This window comes from Odocoileus virginianus, chromosome 2 (genome assembly GCF_023699985.2).
Source record: "Odocoileus virginianus isolate 20LAN1187 ecotype Illinois chromosome 2, Ovbor_1.2, whole genome shotgun sequence".
Classification (NCBI taxonomy): domain Eukaryota; kingdom Metazoa; phylum Chordata; class Mammalia; order Artiodactyla; family Cervidae; genus Odocoileus; species Odocoileus virginianus.
The window spans coordinates 57,942,868-57,966,831 of NC_069675.1; the positions used below are offsets into that span (position 1 = coordinate 57,942,868).

The 23,964-nt window shown below is 39.6% G+C and overlaps 1 protein-coding gene across 1 annotated transcript in view; it reads right to left on the reverse strand.

The window, feature by feature from the left end:
* TMEM17 (transmembrane protein 17) overlaps positions 1-13,801 on the reverse strand; it is a 76,799-nt gene extending 62,998 nt beyond the window's left edge. Inside the window, exons 1-2 of the mRNA XM_070480146.1 lie at positions 13,597-13,801; positions 9,870-10,005 (exon numbers count right to left, since the gene is read on the reverse strand). The gene's annotated coding sequence lies outside the window, so the exon portion shown is untranslated. The remainder of the gene's footprint in view (positions 1-9,869; positions 10,006-13,596) is intronic.
* Positions 13,802-23,964: the final 10,163 nt, after the last annotated feature.

A 23,964-nucleotide genomic window follows, 5' to 3' on the forward strand; every position in this document is an offset into this window, starting at 1 on the left:
AAATGACCCTCCTGGAGCTTCCAAGTAACCTCATGCTCCAAACCCACCCCTTTCAATGTCCCTGGCCCTTCCTCCTGGACCCTCAGTCATCTTCAAATTCCAGCAGCTAAGGGGTCTCCAGCTGGCATCCATAATGGTTACTCAGTGCCTGACTCAATCCAGTTTTTAAATATTTTGAATATTACCCTTGGTTATAAGAAGCTGTTTGCGTGCTCACTGCCTAACCCATGTTGGCTCATGACAGAGGCCAGGTCATTACACCTGTGACTGAATCTTCTGAAGTTCACAAAATTGGAGACTATATTTAGAATTGACCATTACACATAGTGGATGGAAATACAGTGAAAACTTTAATTGAACTTTGTGAGTTTTATTGACTTATGTGTAATTTAAGGTAAAGTTGATACATTTCTTTTTCTGTGTTTGTGCTAAGTCGCTTCGGTTGTGTCCAACTCTTTGCAACCCTATGGATTGTAGCCCGCCAAACTCCTCTGTTCATGGGATTCTCCAGGCAAGAATACTGGAGTGGGTTGCCATTTCCTTCTCCAGGGGAACCTTCCCAACCCAGGGATCAAGCCGACATCACTTGCATCTCTTGCATTGGCAGGCTACTTCTTTACTACCAGTGCCACCTGGGAAGCCCCAGGTGTTCAGTTGTTTTCTGCAATCAGTTGTTTCTAATTGCTTAAAAGGCAAAGGGATTTTTCAGACTTCAAAATAGCAGAATATAGGAATGCATTCTTTTTTATTTTTTGAACATCTATATTGATGTTTAAGTTGTATATGATGAAATTCACCCATTTAAAGTGTACAATTCAGTGGCTTGTAGCATATTCAAGAGTTATGGAACCATCATTACATAATATAACTTTATCACCCTAAAAGCCCATCCTCCTTAGCTACTGCTCCCCACCCACCTCCCTCAGTCACTGGAAATCACTAATCTTCCTTCTGTCTCCTATATATTTGCCTGTTCTTAGACATTTCGTATAAATGAAATCATATAGTATGTGGTCTCTTACTAACTGGCTTCTTTCACTTAACATATGAGTATATGTATATACAAGGGTATGCTGCTTCTGCTAAGTTGCTTCAGTCCTGTCTGACTCTGTGCAATCCCATAGACGGTAGCCACCAGGCTCCCCCGTCCCTGGGATTCTCCAGGCAAGAACACTAGAGTGGATTGCCATTTCCTTCTCCAATGTATGAAAGGGAAAAGTGAATGTGAAGTCGCTCAGTCATGTCCGACTCTTAGCAAGCCCGTGGACTGCAGCCCACCAGGCCCCTCCGTCCCTGGGATTTTCCAGGCGAGAGTACTGGAGTGGGTTGCCAGTGCCTTCTCTGTACAAGGTTATGAGTATATTCTAAATGTAGAATCAAGTTGTAACCAGAAGCAATCCTGAGCCAAAGTTGACACAATACTCTTTGGTGTGGTGATTCAGCTCCCCAACCCCCAGGGCTTCGCTCCCTAAAAGTTTCCCAATTCTGGACTTATGTCCTCCCCCACAAACAAATGTTTTGTCAATTGCCTCAATCTGTGAAGATCTGTTTTATCTCAGATCTCACAAACTCAGGGGTGGGATGGGGGCAGTGAGAGGGAGGTTCAAGAAGTGAGGGGATATCTGAGTACATATAGCTGATTCACTTTGTTTTATAGCAGAAACTAATAACAACATTGTAAAGCAATTATACTCCAATAAAAAAATGAGGAATTTTTACTACACCTAAAAAAAAAATCACAAACTCACTGAAAGTAAGGAATCATGAGCAGTGGGTACTTAATATGCTACTCTTCCCAGTGGTAATTAATTTAAGAGATTATTCCTTAATAACGTTAAAATTCTTCATTTTGGAGTTCTAACAAAGGGCTGGGCTCTGACAACACATTTCTATACCTCATTGTAGGTAATTCTTACTAATCACAGAGGAGTATATTAATATTTTAATTTTACAGAGGAGAAAATAGAGAGTCAAAGGAGATAAGTAATGTCCTCAAGGCAAGACATCTATCAAATAGCAGAATCAGGATGTCCATCAAGATATGTTTGATATTAAGGTCCATGCTCTTAATTATTTCATCGAATTTAAGATTCACATTTTTCATATTTTCATGTCTCTGAAATTGGGGTGTTTCTTACAATTGGAGATATCTTATTATAGTTGGCACTGGTTTTTCTTTCTCAGTGGCACATAAAATAGCGGTGCATTTTACAATTGGTTGGTACTTCCCTGGTAGCTAAGTTGGTAAAGAATCTGCCTGCAATGCGGGAGACCCCGGTTTGATTCCTGGGTCAGGAAGATCCCCTGGAGAAGGGATAGACTACCCACTCCAGTATTCTTGGGCTTCCCTTGTGGCTCAGCTGGTGAAGAATCCTCTTGCAACTCGGGAGACGTTGGTTGGGAAGATCCTCTGGAGAAGGGAACAGCTACCCACTCCAGTATTTTGGCCTGGAGAATTCTGCGGATTGTATAGTCCATGGAGTGGCAAAAGAGTTGAATGTGACTGAGCGACTTTCACTTTACAACTGGTTATACCTTTGTTTTGACAAAACCTGTACAAACAAAATTGCCTCCCTAAATGAATTAACTTTTAATAATGAAATTTAAGCATCAGTGACAAAGTTAGGAGCAGAGGAGAAGATGGGGTTTGAGGGGAAATTCCTCCCTCAACTTAGCAATATATCTTGTAATAGAAATGCCTATCTGTTTCTTCTGTGGGTAAAAGGAATCTAATCAATACTATCCTCATAATGCCTTAATCACAAACAATTATGTTTTCTGAATATATACTGAAATGGAAAATTTTTGAAATCTAAGTTTTCCCATTGCAGTATAGAGCAGTGATGATCTTGCAGCATCAGTCAAAGACATGTCAGAGTTATTCAAACTGATGTACTGCACTTAGTTTTCAAAACATTATGGAACTTTTACAGGATAATGTTCCAACTCTTTGAGGACTAATTGACCTACAGCAAATTGATATTAGGATATTAGGTACATATTTGCAATGCCTCATGTATTTTTGTATTTTATTCTCATAACTATCTGCCCATGGCACTTTTGAGAATAAAATGAATATAAATGTTTTTGCATAAAAAAATTGCCTCTCAATATTTTTCTTTCTGTTTTCTAGTAGTGTTGGTGTTAGTCACTCAGTTGTGCTGACTCTTTGTGATCCCATGGACTGTAGCCCGCCAGGCTCCTCTGTCCATGGGATTTTCCAGGCAAGATTACCAGAGTGGGTTGCAATTTCCTTCTCCAGGGGATCTTCCTGATCCAGGCAGTGAACCTGGGTCTCCTGCATTGCAGGCTGATTCTTACTGTCTGAGCAACCAGGGAGGCATTTTAAATGAAGTGTTCTTGATCTTTCCAGAGAAGAATGAGAATGAGGTAGAAGGAAGGAGGCAGGAGAAAGCTCATGGGTATTCCCTTGTGGTTTAGTTAGGTTACTGTTGACCTGTTCTTTTTTCTTTCTGGTGTTTCTCTGGACTGATTCATAGGGCTGTAGGCTTTTCTGTCCTATATGGAGATTCACCAGTAAAGCTAGAGTCAGGACTTTCATTTTCTGGGCCAATTGCAAACTAGAAACTTAAAAGGAGAGTGGCTAGAGATGGAGAAAAGAGGAGGGGAAGAGGACAAGAAAGCAGGGGCAACATTATCAAATGGTGGGGTTTTTTGTTTGTTTTAAGGGCTTCCTCTGGTCGCTGTATGAGAACAGATTGGAGAATTGTTCTTAAAGATAAGGATAAGACATGGATTCTTGTCCCAACTCTACCAGATGCTGAATGACTAAGGCAAGGCATTCCTTTTGGTTTCCTAATGAGGTTAATTGTCTGTCATATCTAGCTTACAAGCTGTGAGGAGATTCAGATAAAATGATACGTATAAAGTGTTTTGAAGAAGCTCAAAGGGAGACAAATACAAATACAAAACACAAAGACAAATACAAAAATTAATTTACATGGCAAAGTGCTACATAGTAAAGCTTCTGTGATAATTACAACAAAACAGCTACCACTTATTACGCACATATTTTGCATTTTGTCCTCACAGTGGCAATTATGAGAAAGATATTACTAGTCTTTATTTAGAGCTGAGCAAACATTTAAAGAATTAAGCAACTTTCCCAGGGTCATAGTTGCTTAGTGGCAAAACCAGGATTCAAACTCGGGTGTGGCCGACTCCTAAACCATAGCTTAAGTCGTTCTGCTTACGTCTTCAATCTTTTTCTCTTTACCACATTTATTGTGAGAGCCACAGAAAATGTAAGTACTCAAAATAATAACTCATTTTGCCTACACATATTAATTATAAGCTTGCCTTTTTTTCTTTTGTGTGTTGTTTTGATTTATAAAACTTTTTTTTCTGCCATAACTGTGCTATATGGACAGCTGGAATGATGGCAGATAAGAGCTGAATGTCAACAAGTAATCAGGTCAGCCTTTTTTGCTAGACTTAGGAGTGATAGGATAATATTTTCTGGTTATGATCATTCTTCGTTGTTTACATTCTTTGTTGTTTACTTTTTTGATACAAAGTAAGTTTACTGAATTATAGAAATTTTTTCTTTCTTTTTAAAATTGAGATATAATTGATATATAACATTGTGTAAGTTCAAGGTGTATAAAATGTTGATTTGATACACTCATATATAGCAGTGTGATTACTATCCTAGCATTAACTTGCACCTCTATCACATTACATAATTATCATTTCTTTTTTGTGGTGAGAACAATTAAAGATCTATTCTCTTGGCAACTTTGAAGTTTATAATACATTACTGTTGGCTGTAATCACTATGCTGTGCATTAGACCCCTCAGAACTTATTTATCTACTAGTTTTAAGTTTGTACCCATAAACAACATTCCCCTGCCCACCATCTCCTGGTAAACACCATTCTACTCTCTGTTTAAATGAGTTCAGGTTTTTACATTCCGACATGAGATTCCACTTACCATAGAGTATTTGTCTTTCTCCCTTTGACTTTCCTCACTTAGCATAATGCCCTCAAGTTCCATCCGTGTTGTCTCAAATGGCAGGGTTTCCTTCTTTCTCATGATTGAATAGTATTCCATTGTGTGTTTGCATGTGTATGTATATGTGATATGTGACAAACAGACCACATCTTCGTTATCCTTTCATCTTTTGACCAACACTTAGGAGGTTTCTGTATCTTGGTTGTTGCAAATAATGCTGCAGTGAACATCTTTTCAACATCCTATTTTCATTTCCTTTGGATATACACCCAGAAGTTAGATTGCTGGATCACATGGTAGTTGTTTTTTTAATTTCTTGAAGGATCTCCATACTGTTTTCTATGAATTTGGCTGAACCAATTTTCATTTCCATTAACATTGCACGAGGGTTCCTTTTTCTCCATAACCTCACCAGCATTTGGTATTTTCTTCTTGGTGACAGCCATTCTAACAGGTTTGAGGTGGTATTTCGTTGTGGTTTTATATGCATTTCACTGATGATTAGTGATATCCTTTTGTGTATAGATACATCCTTTTGTGTATCTGCTGGCCATTTGCATTATTCTTTGGGAAAATGTCTATTCAGTTCCTCTGCCCATTTTAAAATCAGACTATCTGTTTTCATTACTGAGATGTATAAATTCTTTATATATTTTGGCTATTAACCTCTCATCCAATATATGGTTTAGATGTATTTTCTTCCATTCATTTAGTTGCCTTTCCATTTGTTGATTGTTTTGCTGTGCAGAAACTTTTTAGTTCAGTGTAGTCTCACTCACTGACTTTTGCTTTTATTGCTTGATATTTTGGTGTCATATGTAAAAAAATCATTGCCAAGACCAATATCAAGGAGCTTTCTTCCCTAAGTTTTCTTCTAGGGGAGTTTATAGAATCATGTCTTATGATTAACTCTTTAATTTTTTCAAGCTAATTTTTGTGCATGGTGTGAAATATGGGTCCAATTTCATTGTTTTGCATATGGTTATCCAGTTTTCACAAGACCATTTGTTGAAAGGTCTACCTTTTCTCTACTGAGTGTTGGCTCCCTTGTCAAATACTAGTTGACCGTATATGCTGGAGTGTATTTCTTGGCTCTCCATTCTGTTTCATTGGTCTTTGTGTCTATTTTTATGCCAGTACCGTATTGTTTTAATTACAGTAACTTTGTAGTATATTTTGAAACCAGGATATATGATGCTTCCATTTTTGTCCTTTCTCAGGATTGCTTTGGCTATTCAGTCTTATATGGTTCTACAGAAATTTTAGAATTATTTTTTCTTTTTCTGTGAAAAGTGTTCTTGGAATTTTGATTAGATTGTGTTGAATCTACAGAGTGGTCTGAGTACGGACATTTTAACAATATTCTTCTGATCCATGAACAAGGGATATCTTTCCATTTATTTGTGTCTTCTTCAATTTCTTTCATTGAAGTCTTGTAGTTTTCATTATAGCTTGTTCACATTTTTTGTTAAATTATTCATAAATATTTTCTTGATTTGATGCTATTGTGAATGGGATAGGGTTTTTGTCCAGATATTTTGTTGTGAGTGTACAGAAACACAACTGATTTCTATATGTTGATTTTATATCCTGCACATTTAATGAATTCATTGATCATTGGACCAAAATTTTCCGACAATTTTTGGTTGAGTCTTTAGGATTTTCTATATATAAGATCATATCATCTCCAAATAATAACAGTTTTACTGCTTCCTTTCTGATTTAGATGATCATTATTACTTTGTCTTGCCTAATTGCCCTAGGACTTCCAGTGGCATATTGATTAAGAGTGGTCAGAGTGGGCAACCTCGTCTTCTTCCTGATCTTAGAGAAAAAACTTTCAATCTTTCACTATTGAGTATGATGATAACCATGGGTTTGTTGTATGTAGCTTTATTATGTTGATATATTTTCCTTCTATGTCCAATTTTTGAGAGCTTTTATCATGAAAGGATGTTACATTTTGTTAAGTGCCTTTTCTGTATCTACTGAGATAATTACATGATTTTTATATTTTGTTCTATTAATGTTGTATATCACATTTATTGGTTTGTATATAGTGAAACATTCTTGCATCCCAGGGATAAATCTCACTTGGTCATTGTGTATGATCCTTTTAATGTGTTGTTAAATTGTTAATATTTTGTTGAGAAGTTTTGCATCTATATTCATTAGGGATTTTGGTCTACAGTTTTCTTTTCTTGCGATGTCCTTGTCTGGTTTTGGTATCAGGTTAATGCTGGACTCTTAAAATAAATTTGTAATTGTTCTCTCCTATTCAATTTTCTGGACGAGTTTGAGAAAGATCAGTGTTAATTCTTTAAATGTTTGGTAGAATTCATCAGTGAAGCCATATGGTACTGGTGGCTTTTCTGTGTTACAAGGTTTTTGATTATGGATTATATCTCCTTACTTATTATTGGTCTGCTCAGATTTCCTATTTCTTCCTGATTCAGCCTTGGTAGGTGTTATGTTTCTTAGAATTTATCCATTTCTTCTAGTTTATCTAATTTGTTAGCATATTTTGTTCATAGTGGTCTCTTTTATTTCTGTGGTGTCAGTTGTAATGTCTCCTCTTTAATTTCTAATTTTAGTAATTTGAGTTCTTTTTATTTCTTAGTCAGTCTAGCTAAAGGCTTTTTGTTTATCTTTTCAAAAAAACACCTCCTAGTTTTATTAATATTTTCTATTGTTTTTCTGATCTCTATTTCATTTATTTCTGCTCTGATCTTTGTAATTTCCTTCCTTTTGCTAACTTTGAGCTTATTTTGTTTTTCTTTTTCTAGTTCCTAGAGATGTAAAGTTAGGTTTTTATTTGAAATCTTGCTATTTTCTTATTATATGTATTTATTGCTATAAATTCACTCTCAGAACTGTTTTTGCAGCTTCCAGAGGATTTGGTGTATTGTTTTTCCATTTTTATTTAAGTTTTGAAATTTTCTCTCTCAATTTCTTCTTTGACCTATTTTCAGGAGTCTGGTTGTTTCCACATACTTGCAAATTTTTGAGTTTTCTTTATGTTATTGACTTCTAGTCTGATACCATCGTCATAGGCAAAAATAATTTGTATGATTTTAGTATTTTTAAATTTGCTAAGACTTGCTTTGTGGCCTATCACATAATGTATTCTAAAGAATGTCCCACATGCACTTGCGAAGAATGTGTATCTACTACTGTTGAATGAAATGTTTTATAAATGTCTATAAGGTCCATCTGGTCTGCTGTATGACTGAAGTCCCACATTTCCTTGTTGCTTTTGTCCAGATGATTTATCCATCGCTGAAAGTGGGGTTATTGAAGTCCTTTGCTATTATTGTGCTGTTGTCAGTTTCTCCCTTCAGATCTGTTATTATTTGCTTAAAATATTTAGGTGTTCCAATGTTGTGTATATTTACAATTTTTATACCTTCTTGACAAATGATCCCTTTGTTACCATTTTTGGCTTAAAGTCTATTTTGTCTGATATAAATATAGTTCACCTGCTTTCTTCTGGCTTCTACTTAAATGGAATATTTTCTTATATCTCCTTGAGCCATGTATGTGCTTAAATCTATATCTTGTAGGCAACATATAGTTGGATGAAACTTTTTTCATGGCAAATGGAATAGGACAGAGTCTATACTTTCTGTATACAATTATATATATCCACAATGGAATTGGGTCTACTGTCTGAGCTTTGAGCTATTAATGAACTTAAATTTGTAGCAAAGGGTCAAATATAAAAAATTCTAACTTATTATATGCTCCTGCTTCCTCAGTCCAAACTAAGCCAGTTTTGATGAAAAGAATTTTGTAATGTGAGTATTGATGAAAGAGCAAACAGACTTTTTTTTTTAATAACATGAGATTTAGGAATTAAATATAGCAGGCAGAAGATCCTGTAGGAATTTCAAGTAATATTTTACGATGGTACACTACAGGATGTTCTAAGCCTTGGTTTACATAGCATGCTACTTTATATAGTATTCTTTATTCTTAGGATCCCAGAAGGAGGAGATATTATATTGATATAGATAATCATCTCTGCTTCCTTCCTATCTGTCCAGGCGGGAAGGGAATAAACAAAAATAACATCTAGCTCATAGCAGAAGTAGGAAAGAAAGTTTAGAAGAGTAAAGGCCAACATAAAAAAGAAATGTGAAGGAGTAGACATTTTGAGTAGGATAAGCTTACATTATGTACTCCTAAAAGATAAATACAACTTGAAAATTAGTTTAAATGTTTTAACTGAACTTTCTAAGAATTACTTATTTTATGGCCTTTGCATGGCGATACCTGCCACATCTTTCAAAATATCCAGGGGTGGTCTTATATTCATTTATCATTTACTCACCTTTTAATTTTATAATTATTATTAGTTATTCATTATGCACTTATGAGGCAGATACCAGAGACTGAGCATTTAAAAACTACAAAAAGTGGAGTTCTTGTCTGGGGGCTGCTTTAATATTTGGATGGGGGGCTCAGATATATTGTAAAATAATAACAGGACTAAAGCAATACAGTGACAGTGTTTCAGTTAGGAAGAAATAGCAGAGGTGTAGAGAAAAAACCCAACATATTTCTATTGCTGTTTTTTTAAGAAAACTACCTCCTAGAGAAAGTGGATTTTACTAAATGGGATACTTTAATGAGACGAGCACTAGGAAGGGATTGGCCATGGGAGTTTGAGAGTAAAAGTTGGAAAAAGCTGAACTGCAATGCTTCGTAGAGGAAAATACTTCAAAGTTCTTGGTTCAGCTGAGGGGTAGAGTAGGGAAGATAAAGAATGGAAAGAGAGAAGAGAGGAGCCAGTGAGACAAAGAAGGGCTGCTGTTAGGCCACACAAGATGCTCACTGTGTCATTTTGAAATTGCTTGTAATCCTTGTGACTCAAATCCTCTTTTTCTTACCTTCCTTCCCAGGATGCTACCTATAGTAAAGTTGACTCCTCAGGAATGCTGTGTGTACATGCTGGTGGCTCATTAGTAAAGAATCCATCTGCAAAAGCAGGAGTCTCCAGTTTGATTCCTGGGCTGGGAAGATGCCCTGGAGAAGAAAATGACAACCCACTTCAGTATTCTTGCCTGGAAAATCCCTTGGACAGAGGAGTCTGGTGGGCCACAGTCTATGTCGCAAAGGGTCGAACATGACTGAGCACACACACACACCATATACTTAATTTATAAATGACTATGTTTTGTCTATGGCTAGAGATTCACTGTTTTAACATTCTTTCTTCTTTGCTTTGAAGGAAGCCATTTTCAATTCTTCTTCAAGTTGCTAATGGTTGAATAAGAAACAAAGCCCAGACCTGTGGTTTACAAATTTGTTTTTAATAACAAAATCTTACCTTCAAATAATATCTTATCCCAAAGTGCAACACGTAAAACAGAAAAAACCCAGTTGCCCTGGTTAAGAGGGTGGGAATCTTTTCCTTTTGTGCTCTGCCTCAACCATTCCTTAGAATTCCTGGGGCTCCACAGAGCACAGCCTGAAAACTAACACCCTAGACAAAGAGAAATGAGACTGTAACATTGGTCTCCTTTCTTGATTAAACTATACTGACCTTGGTGGAAGAAATTCCATTTAGACGTTCGTGCCAGAAAGTGAAAAATGTCGATATTATCTAGTGTTGGCAAAGGAACAGGGAAATGGGCACTCTCAAACACTGCTGCTGAGAGTATAGATCAGTACAGTCTTTTTAAAGAAAATTGATCAAAATTTTAAATATGATCCCTCAGTTCCACTTCTGGAAATCTTTCCACAGAAATACTCATATTGTTGTTATTCTGGATTCAGTCACTAAGCCATGTCTGATTCTTTTGCGACGCTACGGGCTGCAGCAAACCATGCTTCCCTGTCCTCCACTAATACTTATATATCCACACCAAAGTCTATGTACAAGGATGCTCATTATTTATAAGGCTAGAAAATAAAAATAAATTAAGTAGAGGAATGGTTGAATAAATTATGCCACTTTCATATAATGGAGTACTGACATTAAAATGAAAGAGATAGATATATATATATAAATAGATTATAGATACATATATAGATTTAGATATAGGTATGGATAAAGATGGATGTACCTCATACACTAAGTGAAAATGCAAGTTACAAAAGAACATAGTAAAAATGATACATATATAGGTTAAAGGAAGTGAACAAACCCCCCACATTCTATGAAAGCTATGTAAGTACTTCTGATTGCAAAATTAAAAACCGTAAAACCTCTAGAAATAGATGGCTAGTCTCAGGGGTTAGTGTTTCCTTCTTGAGAACTAATGGAAGTAAGGGGGCATACACTCGCTATTGTGTAGATGTGTATGTGATTTGGATTGTTTACAAACGACATGCACTAATTTTACAATTAAAAAAGCAATGAAGACAAAGATAAAAACAACATAAAATAACTGCTGTTTCAATAGTTGATGTTTCCTCTTTTATATTAAAAAAATTCAAAGAATGTAACCTGCTTGCCTTCTTTCTCTGTCTACCAGGAAATCCAGAGTAAACTTAGAAGCATGAACCCAGCAATGACATTGACCTTTAAACCCAGAATATTTACATTTCCTTTTTGCTTTGGCCCTTGTTTTTCTATTTCCAGTTAACTATTTCCCAAAGCTTCCCTGGCTCATTTTTCAAAACAGATAGAATCCATCACTCCAAGCAGCCCACATTTCCTTGTTAGAAACACTCTAGGGCTGAGGAGTGAAGGATTTGATTTACTATTTATACTTTACACTCTGATTATTCTCACATAGGATCTGAGGACAAGAATCGGTACTCTTGCAGCTATATAAAACACTTGGATCTACTTCGGAGTTTCACTTTGTCTCTGCTCCAAACTTAAGAGCTGCAGGGACAGTCAGAAGGCTCTTGTGACAAGGCTTGTCTTCGTCCTGTATGTGGTAGGAAACCACTGAGGGCTTTTAAGTAAAGGAGAAACTGGATCTTAACCATGTTTGGAAAAAAAAAAATTCTGGCAGAGGAAAGAGTAGATTGGCACGGGGAAAGGCAGAGATACTCATTAAGTATCTGTAGAGTGGTTGGATAATTGACAGTTAAATGACCAAGGTAGTTTGAAAGTCTGTATTTATTGGAAGGGACTGTGCATCATTTGTCAGTAATGCCAGGTTGGATCATTTGGTCTGAACTTCAGCTAGTTAGGTCCACATCGTAGGTCCAGTTAGATTCAAAAAAGAAAAAACTTGAGCTTCACAGACTGCAATCTATGATTGCAACCAAATAAGCTGTCTCAAAAGGGGGAAGGTGTAAATAGCTCAGAGCAGAGACATTCTTGTGGTCAGAAAAGAAGGGAAGACAATAGTTTTCCCAGGTACCTTGGCAAGATACCAGCACCCAGCATCTTTATTTGAAGAGGGGCTGTTTTTTCCACTAATGGTGAAGTATATCTGCCTCATTTCTGAGGAGGGAATGCCACCCCAACTAAGGACACTGTTTGGGGTCAGACCTAGTTCACATCTTGATTCTGTCAATTATTAACTGTGTGACCTTGAGCAACCTCTCAGCGCCAGTTACTTCCATTGTAAAAGTGGAAGTAAAACAACCATTTCCATGGGTAGGCGGGTAAAATGAGGGAAGGTGAGTTAATTTTAAGGACCAAGTGTGATTTTTTTTTTTAATCTTGTTTTTAAATATTCCTCTTTGTACCTCCCTACCTGCCAGGACTGAGGGATGCAGTTGTTATTTATTAGTGCACGCAGCCTGAGGTATCTGTTTTAGGACTTTGTACATTGAACAGTTTACAGAATGATTAGCTGGTCTGCCTGTTCTCCCTTTAGATCTGGGGACAAGGGTCATGCCCAGGGATGATAGCCATCCGCCCTTCCACCCCTTTGACTCCCACCTCGCAGGGAGTGGGGCAGATGACCCTCCCCACCCATCCTGCCCAGGAGTCCAACTCAGCTCCTGACCCCAGGAGGCATCTAACCTACCTTAACCTACCCTCAAAGCCCTCTAACCTAGCCTCAAAGGCTTCTGAGGGGTGCCAGTCTGCCCCACCCTGCGGGTGCCCGTGCTTCCATCCCTGCAGTCATATCTGACTCTTTGCAACCCTATGGATTGTAGCCCCTGCCAGGCTCCTCTGTCCATGGGATTCACCAGGCTAGAATAAGTGGAGTGGGTTGCCATGCTCTTCTCCTAGGGATCTTCTCCACCCAGGGGTCGAACCGCTTCTCTTATGTGTCCTGCGTTGGCCAGTTCTTTACTACTAGTACCACCTGGAAAGCTCAGTTTCAGTAATTCCAGGTCACTTGGTGAAGAATGGTCCCACCACCTGCAGTAGGTCCATTAGCTTTGCAGGTCCTATCCACCATGGAGCAGCTTGGCAAAGAAATCACTGACTCCAAGAATGTTACTAAATTAATATCGGTGTTTTCTGAGGATTGTATTTCAAATGCATGTGGTCAGGGACTTTCTGGTTTAAAATAAAGCCCATATTTAACTTCCCTCCATCATGTCTGACAAATACGAGGGGTCTCATCTACTTTTCTGTCCCTGCTAACCCCTAGACAAGACATCCCTAGACTGGGCATGGCAGGACCCTTCTCACCAAGGAGGAAGAAAATCACCCAGATTCTAGTGCAAATTCTTGTCCCCGCGCTTGGGACTTACAGTGACTGCCTTCCCTCAGTTCTCCAGGAGGGCGCGGTTCACCCTGTCCTCTCTCCTCTCCCATCCTGCCAGGAGGCACCGCCCACGCCTTGTGAGGGTTCCCCGAGACCTGGGATTTCTGCTGCTGCCACTCTCTCTGCTTCGGCTCGTCTCTCTGCGGCTGCACCTCCACCCTATTGCCACCACTGACTCCGCTCCACTTGTCCTGCTTACATCCAGCCTTCTGCCAGCCCAGTGCCGCTTGCCAGACTCTACTTGGCAGCAGGTGGTGTGGGGTGCTGAGGAGGGAAGGACCACAGTGAAGTCAAAGTACTTATGTAGGTCGGAGTTCATTATTTCAGAGGGTGCAGAGACTACCCCAATGTGGAGTTGTGTGAATACAAATACACACATGAGTTTTCTGGGGAAAAGTGTCAAAGGGATCAAGTGACTCAAAAAGTGTTACCAAACTAATATTGGTGTTATGTCTGTTTTTTTTTTTTTTTTTTAATGCATTAGGATCAGGGGCTTGGTGGTTAATATTATAAACATGCTGAGAAAAAAAAAATCCAGATTAAACCTCCCTCTACCATGCCTGACAAATACAGGGCTTATTAGTTACTTTTACCTTTTCAAATATAAATCTGTAAGGAGTCCCCTTCTCAAAGTTTCCCCTCTGGTGAATCTTTTTTGCCTTTGCTGATGTTTCTTCCTTTAATACTCTTGGGAATATTTAGTATATAGGACAAGCTCTAGTATCTTAGTACCCTTGGTAGCAGATGAGAAAAACAAGAAAGAATGTATAATACATTTATAGAGCACAACCACATGCCAGGCCCCCTTTAAACTATCTTTTAAAATCCCCATGCCTTTAATCCTTCTTTGTCATGTGAAGAAACAGAGGCAAGAGAGATCAAATAATTTGCCCAAGTCACAGTATTTGAATATAGGTTTCAAAACTGTTTGGATCCAAAGTCATACCTTTTCTACTTCACTAAGAGTTTCCCAAGGGAAAATTTTTTTAATCACTGGTGAAATTTGCATTTTGATATTAAAACACTTTTAAACCCTACTTCCCTTGTGGGAAAAAACTGTGCTGTCTCCTAAATCATCAGCATTATAGAAGACGAGAGCTCTGAACTCCCACTTGCTTCTAACTAATCTCCTCTCTTCTGGAGTTTCATTTCTTCATTGGGATCCTGTTCCATGCTGGAGGTATGGAGTTATGTGAGGGTGTGCAGGAGGAAGGGCCTTTGAATTGCAATGGTAAAAAGCAAAGAAATTTAATTTCTCACAGTGCTCAGAGTAACCTCATTTTAGTACGTCCCTTTATGTATATGCTTGAGTTGCTTCATAAAAGGCCCCCTCTGTCACCTTAGCCTTGATGTATATCAGGTCTCTGGCAAGGACTGGTAGGAAAGTCAAATTGCTTTTGTTAAGTATTTCTGAAGGAGTCTATGGATATGAGACAATGGATATAGTGGGAAGAGATTTCCTAGCTATAATAAACTTAAAAGCTAGAATTTAGATGTCTGATGAACAGGTTGGATTGAGTATCTATTCTTATGTGGGGAGAGAGAATCCTGAGGAACCCTCTAAGAAATTAACAGATCTTGAAGAAAGAATGATGCAGGTAAACTTGACCTATAACAAAACCTGGGTAGCAGGAGGGGAGGAATTTCTATCTTAGAACTTGCCACCAGTGATGTTTTCTCTGGCTGATATCCAAGAATCCCAGAGAGGAGAGTCATTGGCCCAACTTGGGTAATGGCTTTCCTTAAGTCAATCAGCTCTAGTGTTCATGTGAGATCATGTAAGAGTATGCCAGTTCCTGAGGTGGTGGAGCTGGGGGCCTGCTGGAAAAGAGGAAGGATTACTGAGCAGAAAATCTGATGGCTGTTTCCCACATCGAGCCACCAGCAGAGGCCATGCTTAGATTTTTTTAATGTTTCATTTATTTATTTTTGGCTGCACTGTGTCTTTGTTGCTTTGCGTGGGTTTTCTCTATCAGTTGTGAGCACAGGGGCTACTCTTGCAGTGCTCTAGCTTCTCATTGCAGTGACCTCTCTTGTTGCAGAGCATGGGCTCTAGGCACATGGGTTCAGTAATTGTAGTGCACAAGCTCAGTTGCTCTGTGGCACATGGAATTGTCCAGGATCAGGGATCAACACATGTCCCCTGCATTGGCACGTGGATTTTCATCCACTGCACCGCCAGGGAAGTCACATGCTTAGATTTGAAGATAGCTGTCAATGCCATGCTAATGCACCAGCTCCATCATCAGTGCATCAGAGTCAGGAAAAACAAGTGACAGCAAGTTCTTTAAAGGCTGCTTAAAGAAAGCTTGTGGTGTTCTGAGTTTAGATGGTGGATTGAATGCATATATACATACACTCATACTGAGCATCAGCCAGGGATTGGACTGGACCTCTGTGGACACCAAAACCCTCAGATGCTCAAATTCCTTATACAAAATGGTGTAGTATTTGCATATAACATGCACAATTCTCCTGTATACAGTAAGTCCCCTACATATGTACAAGTTCTATTCCGAGAGCACATTTATAAGTCCAGTTTGTTCATTAAGTCCGACAAAGTTAGCCTAGGTACCCAACTAACACAATCGGCTATATAGTACTGTGCTGTAATAGGTTTATAATACTTTTCACACAAATAATACACAAAAAACAAAAAATAAAACATTTTAAATCTTACAGTATGGTACATTGAAAAGTACAATAGTATAATATAACAGCTGACATATGGGCCAGCATCAAGTGAACAGACAAGAAGAGTTAACTGACTGGAGGAGGGCAAAAAGGTGAGAGATGGTAGAGCTGAAGGATCCTCAGCAATAGAAGACAGAAGGCAAGCTGTAATTTCATTCACGCCTGATGTTGATGGAATGCACATTTGCATCTTTGAAAGTTCGCAACTTGAAGGTTTATATGTAGGGCACGTACTGTATTTTAAACTAGGCTAGGTGGTGAATACATAGGTATTGGGCTTTTATTCTTCTTTAAACTGTGTCTGTATTTTAATAAATTTTTCTGAATGCATGATACAGTAAGAAATGAAACAGTGAATGTTAGTGCCATTATCATAGGATAAATTTAATCAATAAATTTAATCAAGGCCCTTGAGCTATACTGTACACCATTCAGTCCAACCTCCTTTTTGTTTGTCACCATTATTATTGAATAACTTGCAATATAAAATTATAGGCTCATGTTTCTGATATTTGGTGAGTTATTAGACTTCCTACTGGTGTTTCCTCCTCTCCTTCATCTGAATCCTTTATCCTTCTGAAGGGTATGCTTGAGATTTTTTTCACTGGCCTTGATCATTTCATTTTGCTTAGATGTATGGGGTGAGATGATGGATGGGAATACTGAAGGAGCATATTCTGTTTTTTTCTAAGCATCAAACTCTTCCGCCTTTACTTTTCCCCTACTACATATTCACTTGGGGTTTACTCAGTTCAATGTAAAGATCCTGGAGACCTGGGATCTTTTTGGCCAAACTGAGCTTGACTCACTGACACATTTCTCAAGTGATCCATTGGTCCAGTGAGTAACATCCTGGAAGAAGCATGAGCTATTGTTAGTCATAATTATGCCTTCACCTTTCCTGGAATGCCTTTGAAGGCATCAGGCATCAACAATATCTGTCATCAAAAGCTCTTTTGTCTGCAGTTTCTGTGATTGCATTCAGCTTGTTCATGGCAGAGAAAGAGTTTTTCTTCCTAAGAAGATGGTTTTCCTTTCATAAAAGGTATCCACTATCCAGCCCACCTGCAGAAAGGAAGTTGGCACAGGTTCTGAAGAGCCAGTCAATTCCTTAACTGTTCATCTTGAACAAGCAACCCTTTCTTGATCGCTCTAGAATTTTGCTCTAACTGCAGAAGTTGAGCAACTTGTCAGCTGGTCATTTGTAACCAATAAAACTGAAGAGATTGCCCACCATTATTTAAATTTTGGATCAATAAACAAGATCCTTAGTTTGGAAGTTGTGTCTTAAGGATTGACTGCTATGGATTATATCTGGACAAGACTAAATGCTGTAGTTCTTGGCATTTCTGGCATGAAAGAATTGGAAATCTAAGTCAGAACCATACCTATTAACTTCTTAGTTATTTTCATGGTGGAATGAGTAAAGCATGAACTGAAGCACTGAGATATGACAGGTATTAGTTATAACTTTCTTTTTTGGTTGCAAAGGGCAGAAATTCTTTGATAGAAGCATAGTAAAAGCAGGAAATTTACTGTAATAAGGATACAAGGGATCACAGAATCCAAGGATAAAACTGTGATTTACCTTCATGAAGGGATTGGAACCAGGGATTGGAAGGACCAGTGACTCTTTCTCAGCTCTGCTTCCCTCTGCATGTGTACATATAACCTTTTTCTCCTGCTTTACAGATCAACCTTTCTTTGCTTCCTGGCAGAATGAGGTCACTCCTTTATTGGTTCTGTGTTAGTCAGGATAGTCTAGGCTTTGCTGAAGCAAGAAATAAATCCTAAGCCTCAAAGATTTTTATTTTTCCCTCACTCATGTCATGATTTTCTATGCATCATCTGGAACATGTAGCCTCCAAGGTCACTGTGGTGGGGAAACGGAGTGGAGTGATATGAAGATTGTTTTCAATAGCAAAACTCCCAAAATGGCTTGTATTGCTTCTGTCCATTTCACATTAACCAGAACTTAGTGCCATGGGCCACATTTAACTGCAAGGGGAACTGGAAAATGGAAAGTATCACATGGATAGTTAGCACTAACAGTCTCAGTTATCTCTCTAATCAACAGATAACCCAGACCAATTAGTCAAAGTCCTTGTTTCCCGATAGTGCTATATTAGAACAAACACCAAATTTCTAGGGAAGAGACTCTGGTCCAGCTTTGGTCAGATGTCCACTCTGATCCACTATGCTCTATCTTGTGGGAGGATCATGTTGTACAGAATGGGTGCCAGATTCCCACCACCTTTAGTATGTGACCTGAATGTGGGATGGAGTGCCAGTCCTCAGAAGGAGGAGGTCCTTCAGACATTTAGTGTCTGCTCAGAAAGAAAGCGTTAGTTGCTCAGTCGAGTCTGACTCTGTGAAACCATGGACTGTAGCCCGCCAGGCTCCTCTGTCCATGGAATTCTCCAAGCAAGAGTACTGAAGTGGCAAGCCATTTCCTTCTCCAGGGGATCTTCCCAACCCAGGGATCAAACCGTAGTCTCCCCCATTGTAGGCAGATTCTTTGCCATCTGAGCCATCAGGGAAGCAATTAATTAGTGTCCACCACCTGGAGGCATGTTTTATTTCTGCAGTGTCTGAGAATCAGTCTCTCCATTATGTTATTTCTCAATAATGGTGTCTGTGTTTATTGAATTCTTTATTTTTTAAAAATGTACCTGGGTTTTTAAATATTTATTTGTTGATTTAGTTTTGGCTATGCTTGGTCTTCGTTGCTGTGCCAGCTTTTTTCTCTAGTTGCGAAGAGTGGGGCCCCACTCTGTTGTTGTGGAGCACAGGCTTCTCCCTACAGTGGCTTCTCTTGTGGAGCACAGACTCTAGGGCACACGGGCTTCAATATTTGCAGCTCCCAGGTTCCAGAGCACAGGCTCAATAGTTGTGCCACAATGGGCTTAGTTGCTCCGTGGCATGTGGGATTGTCCCGGACCAGGAATCGATCCCATGTCTCTTCCGTTGACAGGTGTCTTCTTTGCCACTGAGCCACTAGGGAAGCCCCATAATTCTTTGTTTTATAGATAAAAATATAGTGAACCTGCTGGAAGAGTTAGTTACTGCTTTTCTTTCTAGATAATTGTCCATAAGACCTATGTCTAGAAACAAAGTGCTTGAGTTAGGAGGTGGTTATCAGACTTACAAATGTGAAAATCATTTTCTTGATCTCAGCTGAGAGCTACTAGAACACAAAGGTGGCACTAAGCCCTTCCAAATGGGACCATGGTGATAGTCATTAAGATGGTTCCAAGTATTCCCATGCCATTCTTCTTCTGGATATGTGGTGGATTGTACTTCTTTGCTTCCTTTGTAATTAGATGGGTACACATGACTTGCTTTGGCCAATGAAATAAAAGCATAACTGACATGTGTCACTTTCACTCAGAAACTTTAAGGGCCAGCTGCATGATTCATTAGTTTCTTCTTCCTGCTGAGGACATTGTAGAAGCACATGTTCGGTTGGAGTAGCTCAGCCTGGATCCCACTGCTGACCCATACTGAACATTTGGCACAAGCAAAGAGCTTTGGTTGGGTTGAGCCACTGAGACTTTGGGACTGTTTGTTGCTGTAGGTAAATTAGCTGCTTCTGCCTACTGCACCTCCATTCATAGTCATCTACTCCACAGGGCACCCTCACCACTGTGCACAGTCATGTGTGACAATCTTGCTCCAAGCAGTCTTCCTTCTCGGTGCTATTCCAAAGAGGGCCAGCTGTGTGGTCTGCATCAGCCTGGCTGTGATTGAGACACTTGAGTTCATTTGCCTGGTCCCTTATTGCATCAGTTCAGCCGCTCAGTCTGACTGACTCAGCCACTCAGTCAGCCACTGACTCTTTGTGACCACATGGAGTGCAGCACACCAGGCCTCCCTGTCCATCACCAACTCCTGGGGCTTGCTCAAACTCATGTCCATTGAGTCGGTGATGCCATCCAACCATCTCATCCTCTGTTGGCCCCTTCTCCTCCCACCTTCAATCTTTCCCAGCATCAGGGTCTTTTCCAAGGAGTCAGTTCTTTGCATCAGGTGGCCAAAGTATTGGAGTTTCTGCTTCAGCATCAGTCCTTCCAGTGAAACAGGACTGATTTCCTTTAGGATGGGCTGGTTGGATCTCCTTGCAGTCCAAGAGACTCTCAAGAGTCTTCTCCAACACCACAGTTCAAAAGCATCAATTCTTTGGCACTCAGCCTTCTTTATGGTCCAACTCATATTTATACATGACTCCTGGAAAAACCATAGCTTTGACTAGACAGACCTTTGTTAGCAAAGTAATGTCTCTGCTTTTTAATATGCTGTCTAGGATAGTCATAGCTTTTCTTCCAAGGAGCAAGTATCTTTTAATTTCATGGCTGCAGTTACCATCTGCAGTGATTTTGGAGCCCCCCAAAATGAAGTCTCTCACTGTTTTATTGCATAAGTCTTCTGAATTTCAGGGTCACAGATATTTTAAACTGGAAAATTTTTGGATGTGGAGGACTATAGGATGGATGATATCTGAAATAAATATTTAGACATTCTTCACTGCTGCCACCCTCTGGGAGGATAGGCTGAATCGCTACGCTTGCCACAGACTGCCTGCACAGGCCATGCTTTGTTCAAGAGCAGATAAAGATGAAGTGCTGAACAGAGAGCAAGGAAGAGCATGAGACACTGCTGTGGTTCAGCGCAAACAAAGCCTGCTTGTCTCTCTGCAGCAGCTGTAACATCCTTCGCAGCCTCCAGACTCGTGAGCCACACTCTAACTCACTTTCTAATAAGCTTTGCTTAAAGATGTCTCAGGCCAAATCAGGAATCAAGCAAATCCGATTACTGGTTAAAGGACCAAATTTTACTTTAGTCGTTAAAGATAAGAATATGAAAGAGGTATCTGGAGATAAACAGGAAATTCTAAAAGCTTATTCAACACAGATGTGTGCATACCTGCTAAGTTGCTTCAGTCGTGTTCATCTGTGTGTGACCCCATGGACTGTAGAATGCCAGGCTCCTCTGTCCATGGGGTTCTCCAGGCAAGAATACTGGAGTGGGTTGCCATGCCGTCCTCCAGAGGATCTTCCCGACCCAGGGATCAAACCCATGTCTCTTACATCTCCTGCATTGGCAGGCGGGTTCTTTACCACTAGCACTACTTGGGAAGCCCATTCAGTACAGATAGGACCCAGCATATGACCGAACTTAACTTTCTAAAAATCTTAAGAAAAGTATTAATGGCACAAGCCGAACAGTACCTTGAAGACACCAGAGATGAAGATGAGGTAGTGAAAATTGCCTGAGAGCGGCAAGAAAGGAAGTCACAGTCCTGAACCTAAACATTTCATTGTGCATTTCCTTCTTACCATTCCCCCAAATGCTTGGCCTTAACAGCCCCAAATTATGGTTTTGAACCTCCCCTAGAGAGGCTTAGCATCTCCTGTGCATGGTTTTCCTGACTCTGGTGACAGCACTAGATCTGTCCTAGGCCCAGGGCCATAGCCAGCCCATAGACTGTGTTCAGTTGAGAAAAGAGGTGCCATCTTCCTTGCAGATGCTGCTATGAGCCAAGTTGTTCAGCCTGGAGAGCAGAGCACACACCAGATTTCAACTCCACTCCCTTCTTGGCCTGGCCCTGAGGTTCAGGACCCAGCTTAACATCTATACCCAGCACCCTGCCTGTTTGCCCACAATCCTTGTATTTTCTCATTGTCCATCCTGGGAGCTGCAGTGTTTAAAATTTGAAACTTGGCACAAAATTCCCCAAAGAAGCCTTGATAATGAGGAGGAGGAAGAGAATGATAGTAATAGTTATTATAATGATTTATTGTTAGGCATTAATAATATTATTATGATAATGAGTTACTATAGTGATCAGGTTCATAGCATACTCTCAGAAAAGCCAACTTAATGAATAGTGCTGCTAAATTCTCCTACTAATAATGTTGGTTTACATTCTTGCCCCTGGGAGCAAGGGCTACTGGCTTAAATCTCAGATGGGAGGAGAAAGGAGAACATGAGGAAGAGGAGATAAAGGAGAAAGAAGAGAGGAAAAGAATGAACTCCCTGCTTAGGCCACAGACTGAAATCAGTGATGTTTGTTCTGGGCATTTCTCTCCCTTCTTTCTCCCTCTCCTGGAGTGTCCTTTGCCCTCATGGTATCCACACACACCCATGACCCACTTCGAGAAGAGTGCCGTGTTCCAGAATTATCTACTTTCCTTTCCCCAGCAAACAAATTCCATCTTCTTGGTGCAGCTGGCTTATAAGCAGGAAAGCAAGCTGGCTGAACCTAACCATACTAAGAATAACAGATGATCGCTGTACTTTCCTGGAAGTTTTTTTTCTCCCTTCTCCTTTTTATATTTGTTATTTGTTTGTTTTCAAGGGGTGTTTACCAAAGTGAAGGCCCATCCCTGACTGGCTTTTGCTCCTGAAAACAGCTCCTCCCAGCTGTTCCTGCTTCATGTAATCTTTCCCTCTGCTCCCTTAGGTAACCCCTAAGTTTCTAGAGGCTCTGATATTTTTCTACAGTGACCCTCTTGCAAGAGAAACAGCAGGGATCCTGGTGGAGAGGCAATCTCAGGGAGAGGGAAATGGACTAGAGATTACTTTCACTTTTTAGTTAAGCATCCATATACTAGGTAAAAAGCAAGTTTTGAGGCAGGTTAGGGGCTTTATGTAGGTATCATGCATCCATGCCCTGCAGCAGTACAAACTCCAGGTCCTAAAAATCTTCACAGACAGAAACAGAGTGTTTTCTGTAGTTGAGACATGCCCAATTAAATCTGAGTCAAACATGAATCGGTGCAGTGCAGTGTGCATAATAGTACTGTCACAGTATCCCTCAGCTGATGTTGAGTTGCCTGAAATTTCACATTATGGGAAATTATCTTTTTAATTAGATGATTTTGTGGTGAATAACATGTTCCACAGTGAACAGTAAGTGAGCTAATGATGACCCCTCTAAAACAAAGCATACTCTGTGAAGAGAAAGTTGTATTTTAGTGGATCCCAACATTATGTCTGAGTCACTATTACTGGAGGTTGACAAAGACAGACTGGTTCTTAGAATATTGATTTCACAACCTGTAGAAAATACCAGAAAAATAATCTTGAAATGCAAAACAAAGTAAATCTATTATTTTAATTCATCTTTCAGGACTTCATTAGGGAATCACTTAAGTTATACAACTGAAGGGTTTTGCTAGAGTTTCCCCAGCTTCTTGCCTCTGCTTCATTTGCACAAACATAAAAGGAATGTGCTGGTCTTTTATTTTCATTCTAAAAACAGATTGGAAGAACTTGTTGAGAATATTTGATACGACTAAGCTCAAGAACAAACAGTCAGAGGAATTGTCTCCTTGGAATCAAGTTTGGGTTGAGGAAGGGCTTACTCAGCACCCAGGGTACTCAGCGCTCTCCAGAGAGACCGATACCCAAAGTCTGCACAGTGGGAGGGGTGAACAGCGTCATTCGTCTCTGGTTTTAAACAAAGGGGGCCTACAATGGCTATTTTGTTTTCTGCTTCCCCAAAGAACAAGGCTAGAGTATGCTACTCATGATTAATTCTGGAGAAAAAATTCCATGCAACTAGAATTTTTTCCAAGATTTAAAACAAAACAAAATGTTCAACCCATATCAAAACCCTCTTTGGACAACTGACACCAGGCAGTGTGGAGCGTGCTTA